Below are 12,086 nucleotides of genomic sequence, written 5' to 3'. Positions count from 1 at the left end.
GTTTTACTGAGGTATAATTGACAAATACAATTGCAAAATAAAGTGTATATTGTGATGTATAAAGGATTTCTCCTATATAGTTAATATATACATCTATTACCTCATATATTAACCTTTTTTTCTGAGAATGTTTATCAGCAGATTTTAATTTTACAATATATTGTTATCAACTATAGTCACCATATAATACATTAGATCTCCAGACCTCATTCATCTTATAGCTGAAAGTTTGTACTCTCTTACCAATCTCTCTATAATCCTCCTCAACCTCCAATCCCAGGTAATTACCAATCTACTCTCTTTTACTGAGTTTGACTTTTTCCCCTGATTCTACATACAAGCAATACCATGTACTTCTTGTCTTTATCTTATTTCTCTTTGCATAGTGCCCTCAAGTTCTATGTATGTTATCACAAATGGCAGGAATTTCTTCTTTCCTGTGGGTGAATAATGGTTTATTATATATAAATATAACATCTCTTCTTTATCCATTCATTTACTGATGGACACTTAGGTTTTTCTATATCTTGGCTATTGTGAATAATGTTGCAATAAATATAGAAGTGCAGATGTCTCTGATACCCTATTTTCATTTCCTTTGGATATATACCCAGCAGTGGGTTTGCTGAATCATATGATAGTTCTATTTAAACATTTTTAAGGAAACTCCATACTGTTTTTCATAATGGCAGCATCAACTTACACTCACCGAGTGCACAAGTGTTCCCTTTTCTATATATCCTCACCAACACTTGTTATTTCGTGTCTTTGGTAACAGCCATTCTAACATGTGTAAGATGATATCTCTTTGTGATATTGGTTTGGATTTCCCTGATGATTAGTGATGTTGAACACCTTTTCATGTTTCTGTTGGCCATTTGTGTGTCTTCTTTGGAAAAATATCTTATTTAGTCCCTCTCCCCATTTTAAATTGCATTATGTTTTGGGTTGTGTGAGTTCTTTATATAGTTTCTATATTAACCCCTTGTCAGATATGATTCGCAAATATTTTCTCCTATTCTGTAGATTGCTCTTTCATCTTGCTGATTTGTGTGTGTGTGTGTGTGTGTGTGTGTGTGTGTGTGTAGACCATTTTGTGGACTACAGTCATACCTATTTATTTTTGTTTTTATTGCCTTCGCTCTTGGTGTCAAATCCAAAAACTCACCACCAACACTAATGTCAAGGATCTTAGTGCCTGTCTTCTAGGAGTTTTATGGTTTCAGAGTTTAATTCATTTTTGAGAGATTTTTATGTTAGTTGTAAGGTAGAGGTCCAGATTCATTTGCATGTGGGCTATCCAGTTTTCTCAACATGATTTCATGAAAAGATCATTCATTCCCCATTGAATATTCTTGGCTCCTTTGTCATAAATTAATTGACAGTATATGTATGGTCTTATTTCTGGGCTACTTTTGCTCTATTGTTCTTTTGTCTGTTTTTAATGCTGATACCATGCTGTTTTGATTACTATAGCTTATATTACTGTTTGAAATCAGAGAGGGAGATACCTCCAGCTTTCTTCTTTCTCAAAATATTGTGGTTCCATATGAATTTTATGATTGTTCATTCTGTGAAAAATGCCATTGGGATTATATTTAATCTGTATATTGAATTGTAGATTGCTTGGGGTAGTATGGCTATTTTGACAATATTATTTTTTCTAATCCATAAGCATGGAATATCTTTTTATTTATTTGTGTCTTCTTTAATTCAGTTTCTTTCATCAATGTTTATGGTTTTCAGTGTATAGATTTTTTTCAACCCCTTGGTTAAATTTATTCCTGGATATTTTATTCTTTTTGTTGTAAGTAGAATTGCATTCTTAATTTTTCTGATAACTTTGTTGTTAATGAACAGAAATACATTGATTTATGTATATTGATTTGGTATTCTGCAACTTCACTGAATTTGTTTATTCATTCTTTTTTTTTTTTAAGATTTTATTTATTTATTCAGAGAGAGAGAGAGAGGCAGAGACACAGGGAGAGGGAGAAGCAGGCATCATACAGAGAGCCTGACGTGGGACTCCATCCAGGGTCTCCAGGATCACACCCTGGGCTGCAGGCGATGCTAAACCGCTGCGCCACCAGGGCTGCCCTGTTTATTCATTCTAATAGCTTTTTAGGACAGCCTTTAAGGTTTCCTATAAGAATATTTCATCTGCAAATACAGAAAAACTTGCTACTTTTCTTATTTAGATGTTTTTTGTTTCTTTTTCTTACCCAGTTGTTCTAAAAAGGACTTCTAATACTCAGTTGAATAAAAGTGACAAGAGTAGGCATCTGTCTTATTTTTTATCTTAAAGAAAAGATTTTCAGCTTTTCACCATTGAGTATAATGTTAGCTATGAGCTTGTTGCATATAGCCTTTATTATGTTGAGGTGCTTTCTTTTCTTTCTTTCTTTATTTCTTTCTCTTTCTTTCTTTCTTTCTTTCTTTCTTTCTTTCTTTCTTTCTTTCTTCTTTCTTTCTTTCTTTCTTTCTTTCTTTCTTTTCTTAAGATTTTATTTATTTATTCATGAGAGACAGAGAGAGAGAGGCAGAGACACAGCAGAGGGAGAAGCAGGCTCCATGCAGGGAACCCGATGTGGGACTGGATCCCAGGTCTCCAGGATCATGCCCTGGGCTGAAGTCAGCACTAAACTGCTGAGCTACCCTGGCTACCTGAGGTGCATTCTTTCTATACTCTCTGTATGTTGAGAGTGTTTAGTCATAAAAAGGTGTTGAATTTTGTCAAATGCTTTTCCTGCATTATTAAGTTGATCATATGATTTTTATCTTTCATTTTAGTAGTGTGTTATATCACACTGATTTATGGATATTGAACCATCCTTTCATCCCTGGGAAAAAAATTGCATTCGATCACAGCTTATGATCCTTATAATGTACTATTGAATTTGGTTTGCTAATATTTTGTTGAGGATTTTTATTTCTATGTTTACCAGGGATATTGAGCTGAGTTTTCTCTTTTTGCGGTATTCTTGTTTGGTTTTGTACAGGGTTTTGGCCTGGTAAAATAAGTTAGGAAGTATTCCTTTCTCTACATTTTTTAGAAGAGTTTGAGAAGGATTGGTATTAATTCTTCTTTAAATTTTTATAGAATTCTCCAGAGAAGCCATCTTTTTTTTAATTAAAAAAATTTTTTTAATTGGAGTTCAATTTGCCAACATTTAGCATAACGGCCAGTGCTCATCCCACCAAGTTCCCCCCTCAGTGCTCATCACCCAGTCACCCCAAACCTCCACCCACCTCCCTTTCCACTACCCCTTGTACATTTCCCAGAGTTAGGTGTCTCTCATGTATTGTCACCCTCACTGATATTTTCACTCATTTTCTTTTCTTTCCCTTTATTCCCTTTCAGTAATTTTTATATTCCCCAAATGAATGAGAACAAATAATGTTTGTCCTTTTCTGATTGACTTATTTCACTCAGCATAATACCCTCCAGTTCCATCCACGTTGAAGTAAATGGTGGGTATTTGTCATTGCTAATGGCTGAGTAATATTCCATTGTATACATAAACCACATCTTCTCTATCCATTCATCTTTCGATGGACACCGAGGCTCCTTCCACAGTTTGGCTATTGTGGACATCACTGCTATAAACATTGGGGTGCAGGTGTTCCGGCGTTTCACTGCATCTGTATCTTTGGGGTAAATCCCAAGCAGTGCAATTGCTGAGTTGTAGGGCAGATCCATTTTTAACTCTTTGAGGAACCTCCACACAGTTTTCCAGAGTGGCTGCACCAGTTCACATTCCCACCAACAGTGCAAGAGAGTTCCCCTTTCTCCGCATCCTCTCCAACATTAGTTGTTTCCTGTCTTGTTAATTTTCCCCATTCTCACTGCTGTGAGGTGGTATCTCATTGTAGAAGCCATCTATCTAATCCTGGACTTTTGTTGGAAGGTTTTTACTTACTGCTTCAATCTTTTTACTAGTAATTAGTCTGTTCAGATTTTCTACTTTTTCCTGATTCAGTCTTAGAAGATAATGTGTTTCTAGGAATTAATCCATTTGTTCTAGGTTATCCTTCTTATTGGCATTATTAATAGTAGTCACTTATGATCCATTGTTTTTCTGTGGCATCAGTTGTAATGTCTTCTTTTAAATTTCTAATTCTATTTATTTGATTTTTTTCTGGAAAATGTATGTAAAAGCTTATTTATTTTGTTTATCTTTAAAAAAACTAGCTCTCATAGTTTCATTGGTCTTTTTGTTATCTTTTTAGTCTCCATTTATTTCTGTTAAGATTTTTGTTATTTCCTTCCTTCTGCCAACTTTGTGATTAGTTATTCTTTTCTAGTTCCTTGATATGTAAATTCTAGTTCCTTGAGATTTCTTGTCTCTTCATGTAGTTGCTTATCACTATGAACTCCCCTATTAGATCCATTGGGTTTTTTGCATCTCATAGTTTTTATATGTTGTATTTCTATTTTTACTTGTCTCAAGATATTTTTAACTTGCCTTTGATGCATTGGTTGTTCAGTATCATGTTTAATCTCCACATATTTGTGAACTTTTTAGCATTTTTTGTAATAGCTTTCTAGTTTCATTATGATCAGAAAAGATGCATATTATGACTTCATCCTTCTTAAATTTATTAAAACTTATTTTATGGCCTAATATATGATCTATCCTGGAGAAAAAGAATGTATATTCTGCTGCTGATGGATGGAATAATCTGTAAATGTCTGTTAATTCCATCTGATTAACATGTCACTTAAGGCCAATATTTCCTTATTGATTTTCTATCGGGATTATCCATCCATTGTTGAAAATAGGGTATTGAAGTCCCTGCTATTTTTGTATTGATGTCTACTTCTTCTTTCAGGTCTGTTAATATTTGATTTATGTGTTTAAGTGCTTCTGTGTGACATTCATAAATATTTACAAATGTTTTGTTCTCTGTTGGATTGACCCCTTTATCATTATATAATGATCTTGTTTTCTCCTGTTAACATCTTTGGCTTAAAGTCTATTTTTTTTTTTTTTTTGACATAAGTATAGTTAGCTCTGCTTTCTTTTGGCTTCTGTTTACATGGATATATTTTCCCATCTTTTCATTTTCAGTCTCTGTGTGTTCTTGATTGGAGAATTGAATCCATTTACATTTAAAGTAATTATTGATAGGTAATTTGGGTTTTTTTTCTAGCTGTTTTATATCTCTCTTGCTCATTTCTTCCTCTCTTGCCATATTCCTTTGTGAATCAATGATTTCCTATAATGATATGCTTTGATTCCCTCTTTTTATCTTTTGTGCATCTACTGTAGGTGTTTATTTGCCACTATTACAACATTAGAGTATTCTGAATTTAACTATATATTACTTTTATCAGAGAGTTTTATACTTTGATATATTTTCCTATTACCAATTAGTGTTCTTTTGTTTCAGCTCTGGAAGTCCCTTTAAAATCTTGTAAGACTGACCTGGTGGTGATGAATTCTTCAGCTTTTGCTTGTCTAAAAAACTATTTTCTGTCTGTTCTTAAGAGCAACTTTGCTGGTTAGAGTGTTCTTGGTTGGCTTTATTTTCTTCCTTTTAGCAGTTTGGATATATTGTGCTACTTTCTTCCATCCTATAAAATTTCTGCCAAAAAATCTGCTGATAGTTTTATGTAAATTCACTTATGTGCAACATGTTGTTTTTTTCTTGTTGCTTTAAGTCTTGTCTTAACTTTTGACAATTTTAATGTGCCTCAGTATGGGTCTCCTTGGGTTTATCATATTTGGAACTGTTTGAAATTCCTGGTTCTGGATGTTTATTTCTTTCTGCTTGGGAAATTATCAACCATTATTTTTTAAATAAGCCTTATGCCATTTTTTTCTCTCTTTTTTTCTTTTATGGGACCCCTACAATGCAAATATTGGTCCACTGGATGTTGTCCTGTAAATCCTTTAAGCTATCTTCACTCTTTTTCATTGTTTTTCCTTTATGTTCCTTTGAGTGAATAAATTTCAGTGTCCTATTTTTTTGTTTGCTGATTCTCTCTTTTGCATCATATAGACTATTTAGAATTCCTTTATTGAACTTTTCAGCTTGCTTGTCCAGTCAGCCAGCGAGGATCACAATCAGTCAGGCTAAACTAGATGCCTGACCCTCAGGCAGCAGTTTTTAAAATAAGCAATTAGGCCTGTTTCAAGGAAAGACTGGGAGGTAAGTGTTTCTTTTTTGCCCCTTTTTGTTTCCCTTTTGGTTAATTGTTACTTTGTTTACTACAATCTTAGGAATTTGTGAAAGAAAAGTCTATTGGCTCTCAGAGCCAGGATCTATGGGCCTGTCCCTTAGGCAACAGCATAAAACCTAGGATGCCAGATGTGTGTACAAACTTTCCAGCTAGATATTGATGACTTGGTGTGAACTTGAGTGACAAGGCAGCAGTGGTGTCTATCAACTTCCCCATTATCTAAGGAAGATTGTAGTCAGCCCCTAGATATTTGCCGTATTAGAAGCTTGACCCTCAGGCAGCAGCTTTTAAAGTATGCAAGTAGGAATCTGAATGAAATAGTGGGAGATGGACATTTTTTGTCTGCTTCCTCTGCACTGAGTCCTGAGGGAAATTCACTCTTGAGTCCCTGTGAACCCCTTAAGAACTAGTTATTGTGTGTGTGTGTGTGTGTGTGTGTGTGTGTGTGTGTGTATTTTGTTGTGGCTTTAAAAGTCTTGTGGCTGCAAGCTCCTTTTCCTTTCAGAGCTAGGTGTTTCAGGGCCTTATGCCTTGGGTGAGTCTTAACAATTGAAGAGCTTAGATGTAGGGTCCAAAATCTTTGCTGCTCAAGGAAAAACTGGGAGTTCCCGCCTGGCTATATGGCACTATGCTGGGAGTGGTATTCTTTAAGATTGTTTTATTTATTCATTTGAGAGGGCAGGAGAGAGCGATCAAGATAATGAGCAAGGGGGGGGGGTGTCAGAGGGAGAAGGAGAAGCTGACTCCCAGCTAAGCAGGGAACCCTCCATGGGGCTTAATCCCAGGACCCTGGCATCATGATCTGAGTGGAAGGCAGATGCTTAACTGACTGGGCCACCCAGGTGCCCTGCTGACAGTGGTATTTATTGTGACTGCATGTCTCAGCCTTTTCTAGCCATTTGAATGTGGGTAATAGGCATATTTTCTTGCTTGCACAATGTGTAGGAGAGTCACTCAGCTAATTTCTGGATTTCTTTCAGAGGGAAGTACTTTGAATATAGCTGTAAATTCAGTGTGTCTTTGGGAGGAGTTGAATTTGAGAGTCTCCTAGGTCATTATCTTGGATTGGAACCTCATTTTCCCCTCATATTCACCCGTTTCTTGCTGCTAATGAGGATAGGATAGTGAGCTGCTATTGTGCAGGGCTAAGTGACTTTGAGGATGGAAGCCATAATTTAAAATGGCAGAACAAAAGGAAGGAAGCTGGGACTCTACTGACTTAGTGGTGCTTCTGTAACAACTTCACTTTGCTTATCTCCTAACTTCTATTTTGTTTTTTTCAGATTTTATTTATTTATTCATGAGAGACCCAGAAAGATATAGAGACACAGGCAGAGGGAGGGAGAAGTAGGATCCATGCAGGGAGCCCGATGTGGGACTCGATCCTGTGTCTACAGGATCACACCCTGGCTGAAGGCGGCGCTAAACCACTGAGCCACCCAGGGTGCCCTCTCCTAACTTCTTTTTTTTTTGTTTTTAAAGAACTTCTTTTTTTTATTTATTTTTTAATTTTAATTTTTTTAATTTTTTTTAATTTTTATTTTTTTATTTTATTTATTTTTTTATTTTTTTTATTTTTTTTATTTTTATTTATTTATGATAGTCACACAGAGAGAGAGAGAGAGAGAGAGAGAGGCAGAGACATAGGCAGAGGGAGAAGCAGGCTCCATGCACCGGGAGCCCGACGTGGGATTTGATCCCGGGTCTCCAGGATTGCGCCCTGGGCCAAAGGCAGGCGCCAAATCGCTGCGCCACCCAGGGATCCCCCTCTCCTAACTTCTAAAAGAAAAACAGAAGAAAATTAACTTTCACTGTATTCAAGTGCCTTTATTTCAAGTTCTTATTACTAGCAGCTGTATATAAATTTTAACTGATACATCACCCCCTATGGAGGTTTTTGAAGATACGGGTCTCCAGCTCCAGAGTTTATAAAGTAAGCTTTGGGTCAGATCCTGGGCCATTTAAGTTTGGAACATTTGTACTAGAGTGTAATTTATAGATTTCTGGGTCATGGGGATTTTATTTCCAGAATACATATTAGCTTTTGTCAGTTCTAGAAGGCAAATTCCTATCCAGTGTCAAAAGGGACATTAAAAAGAACTAGTATGTGGAACATCATATAAGCATTACTCAGAGAGGAAAACCATGCCTGATCCACTACAAATGAGTCAGTAGTTACATTTTCAAAAAGAAAACTTATCTTTGGAAGAAAAACAGAACACTGAATGGACTTCTAAATGTTTTACCCGATGGAGGTTGGACAGAGAAGAAAAGATATCATTTTGCCAAAATAATGGAATAATCCTGAAATTTTGAAACCTATTGGGAAAAGTCAAACTCTCACAAATTCATTCAATATACTTAGTGATTATCAAGAGAACTGGAGAGCAAAGTGACTAGGTCATTTAAATGGTAAGATGTATATTAAATCAAAGAAATTTGAGATTAAATTTGCCAATATTTAAAAATCAGTACTTATGACATGTTTATGTTAAAGAGAAGAAAATATCTATTCCTATCTTAAAAGCATATTTGGACAATCATTTGCACAAAAACACTTCATATGTATAAAAGACAATATCTGTATAGGCAGTATTGTATATGAATGTCAGAAGTCAGCAGGTCCCAACTATGGCAGTTTCCTTCAGGAAGATCAAAAAGCCACTTACTCCCCCCCCCCCAAAAAAAAAGCCACTTGCCAGTGTGATGAAACTTTTTGTGTGAACATGGTCTACGAGGGTCAGAATTACCTAGCAATTCAACCTCATTACCTCTCTTTCTTTAAAGTGAAAACCTACTTGGCTTATATTTTAACAGTATGTTTCTATAATAGAATGCCTATATTGAGATCTTGGGTAGTAAAAAAAAAAAAGTATGCCAAGGTGATTTGGATCCATTTTGTGATACCTTCTAAACCTGAGCTCCATAGCTGCAAGTTCAATTTTTCTTACCATTCAATTGTTTCTTCCTAGAGTGGGAGACAAGTCTATTTTTGATATATTGGGCACCCTTCTGAAGAGATAAAAATCCAAGGTTGTATTTCTCCATGTGGAAAATAAAAAGCTTATGGTATCTCTTTTAGATGAGAGCTTGTACTTCTCTCCTTTGTGATCATTTTCTGAGCTTTTGTTACTGTGCTGAGTGTCATCACCCTTCTTAGCATTGACTGAATTTCTGAGTCTGGAGCTCTTGTGGGCCCTTTGGGATGAAAAACACTTTCCTTGTTAAGTACCAACCATTTTTATTGTTATTATTGTTATTAAGTCAATTCCCAAAGTCATATCCACTAACATGGCATTTTCAAAAATGACATATTGCAGCAGTGTACTGGGAAATGCTGTTCAGCTGGCTTTCTTTTGCCAGCCTCATAAGTATTGCTTTTGTGGTGGTACTTTTGGGAATGACACTACTCTTTGGTGGCTCAATGTGCCCACAGGTAGTAAGCCATTAAGGGAATAATGATGGGCAAAAGCAGGTGGCAGATATCTTATGACAGACTCCTCTTCTACCTGAGGCATCTGTTGTTTAAGAGTGTATGTAGTCACTGTACATAAAGACAGGCTCTTGAGAACAATGCAGAATAATGATATTCAAACACATTCTTTGAGAACCATTAGAGTAATTGGTTTAAACTGCAGTATGTTAGTAGGTATGAATTCCATGAAATATGCCCAGTTTGTAGAAGCATGGCTTTTCCATTTAATTTCCAGAGGGAATTATATTACTTTTCATTATATGAGAAGAAAACTGCAGTATACATAGACCAGAAATTAGGCAACTCTACAGAACGAGAATCCAGGGAACAAACTTATCATCCAGATTTTCATAGCACTAAGGTAAATCATGAGTGCACCTCAAGGATATAACTCTCAAAATATTCATTTGATGGTAATGGTTACTAACATAAAGAAATAGAAAGGTACTTTTGGGAAAGGTTTCCAACGACCTATATCTATGCATTGGCTCTAGTATGATGTAGAGTTCTTATACAAAATAACTTAGAAGGTGTTTTTTTGTTGTTGTTTGTTTCTTTGTTTTCTGGTGAGTCCTGCCTATTCTAAATAAGGGACTGAAAGGAAGCATTGGGTGGATTATAGGCAGAGTGATTCTCTCAGTGCAAGCTTTGTTTTGTAAACAATTAGTATATACCCCCAACAGCTTTTCTCCAGCCACACCTTACTGATCAAAATCATAATGGTAGCCAGGGTACTCCACTCCCCCATTCAACCAATGCATTTCTTCAGGGGCCACATGAAGACACTGTATGATGATCTTCATAAAAATACATGTTGAGCACCCAAAGGGCAGGCTCCATGTATATTTCATCTTGCTGAAGAGAGTGACAAACAAGGATTCAAAGCATGTATCCTGAATTTGATCTAGACTGAACCACAGAAAATGTAAAGATACATTTCAAGTGTTTTGTATACACTAAAATTTGATGAAAATTGCTCTTTTAAAAAATGCAAATGTATATTTATATAATGTCATTTTTGGAGGGTTTCTAATAATACAGGTAGGCCTTGTTCAGGTGCTCTTTCTCAAGGAAAAAATTGAAAGGAAGAGAGAATTTGATCACAAATTCCTTATGGAAAGTTTGAGTCTCTGTTGTTGAAAGAATTCTGTGCTTGATATTTGCTCTTGTGGGGCTTAGAGATAGCTTGTAAGTCTGCTATCCTAAGGAAACACCTCCTGAAATTTTTTTTGATAATTGATAATTTTTATTTTTAATTTTCCAATTTTAATATTCCATTAAAATGAGAAGCCAAGATGCTCATATATAGTTGTAATTTCTTTTTTTCAGTAATATATTATCAGTTTATTGCAACAAATGATTAGAAGAAGGTTACCTTTATTTTAAAATATTTATGTGGTAAAAAGATGTTTTCTTCTATTATTCCAAATATTTATTCAGCTCTCTTGACAGATTGCCTGTAATTCAATTTCCTTTGATCTAAACTTACTTTACAAATAAAATAAACTACTTCTTTATTTTGGATCATCAATTACTACCTTAAGTTTTTTGTTTATTATTGCTTTCTCTATATTAATCCACCTTTAATTTTACCTTCTGCTTTGGCTGAATTATTTTACAAATTCAAAGCTTACATTTGATTTGCATCATTGCTATTAAATACTTTATTATCTTTCATAAAGTGCTCTTGACATTATTAATGAAGGCATTAAATACTCAGTAGAAATTAGATAAAAAGAAGCAGATGAAACTAGTTAGCTGAGATAGTACTTTTTTTTTTACATTGGACACTTAAATTATATTATAATCTATATTTTTCAGAAATATACCAAAAGAGATAGAAGGAATACATGGATAGATAGCTTTGTTGTTGTTGTTGTTTGTTGTTGTAGCTATGCACTTTTAAATTATTTTTCTAGGTGCTTTTTAAGTTTATTGTTTACAAAAGCACATATTTCTCTGGGAAATAGATGGTTCACAGTATGTTTTGAATATTTGAAGACAGCACTAGTCTATCATGATGGAATGTAAAAGATACTATGACTAATGTATAAAGGAGAAATCATGAAGTTCCAATGTACCCAGAATTATACAGTTACAGGCTTATGGTGACATATTTAAATAGGTAATTTAAAAGTCAGCTGATTATATATTTTAAAGTAAGAAGGAGGATGCATATTAGAGTAGAGAGAGTGGATTTTGAAGTGAGTTCCAGGTTATGAATCTCTGTTTTATCCCTTACTAATTACACTATTTTAGGTAGCCTATTTAAATTTGCTGAGCCTCAGTTCTGTTTGGTAGAAAAATGGAGATAATAATGCATACCTGACAGAGTTCTTAGAATAAATGTGATATCATATATAGGTACCCAGTACAAGGTTCTTTTATGTGGTTTATTCTAACAAGTCAAGAATCAACATC

This window comes from Nyctereutes procyonoides, unplaced genomic scaffold (genome assembly GCF_905146905.1).
Source record: "Nyctereutes procyonoides isolate TBG_1078 unplaced genomic scaffold, NYPRO_anot_genome, whole genome shotgun sequence".
In the NCBI taxonomy this organism is placed as follows: Eukaryota; Metazoa; Chordata; class Mammalia; order Carnivora; family Canidae; genus Nyctereutes; species Nyctereutes procyonoides.
Note: the sequence above shows the minus strand (reverse complement) of the source record.